This window comes from Sinocyclocheilus anshuiensis, unplaced genomic scaffold, assembly GCF_001515605.1.
Source record: "Sinocyclocheilus anshuiensis isolate Anshui unplaced genomic scaffold, SAMN03320099.WGS_v1.1 scaffold1491, whole genome shotgun sequence".
Taxonomy (NCBI): domain Eukaryota; kingdom Metazoa; phylum Chordata; class Actinopteri; order Cypriniformes; family Cyprinidae; genus Sinocyclocheilus; species Sinocyclocheilus anshuiensis.
Genome location: NW_015555706.1, coordinates 619235 through 620062, shown reverse-complemented (window position 1 = coordinate 620062; position 828 = coordinate 619235).

The window sequence follows — 828 nt, the reverse complement described above, 5'->3', positions numbered from 1 at the left end:
CACACAAACACACATTTTTATCAAATAATACGTCATTAATAGCGGTTCACTTCCGTGATTTGGTACGATTGCGTTCACGTCAGCAGCGAACCGTACCGGAGTTCACTTGAACCGTACCCCAGACCACCCTTTTTAAACAGACTCGGGTACGGTTCGGAAGACCGCGTTCACATCCAAACGAACCGAACTCTGACGTCAATTGAATCCGGGTGCGCACCAAAAGTTTGTGTGAAAGCACCCTAACATATTATAGTTTTGGTTAGATAATCATCAAGTGGTCTAAAATAGAAGCAAATAAACTATGAGAGTATACAAACAATATCAATATGTATGTAATTTCAATGCTATGGCCTTTGTGTAGATATTTGTAGATTTCCATCTGTAAGCATGACTGATGATACGAGAACACTTTACAATAAAAGTCCATTTGTAACATTAACTAAGATTATTAAAAGCTGTAGAAGTATTGTTCCTTGTTAGAGTGTTAATTACAACATTTACTACATTTAAATGTTAAAGTTGCTTCTGTTAACATTAATGAACTATGAACTACTTTTAATTATCAATATATAATTAATATTATTAATTTACAAAGTATGGTTCAGTACTGTTTATAGTAGTGTTGTCAAAAGACCCGGTATTTCGGTACCAAGTTGGTACTAAAAAAATGAAAACGTTACGGTACCCGGTTCTTGATGCGCGATCCGAAAGGTGCGCAGATGCGCTGTCTTCATAAAAGCACTGAGACGTGGCGACCTCAAAACGAGGAAACACACCAAACTAACAAAAGACTTTAAAGACACCCAGATCAAATGAAAGAGTTCAAGC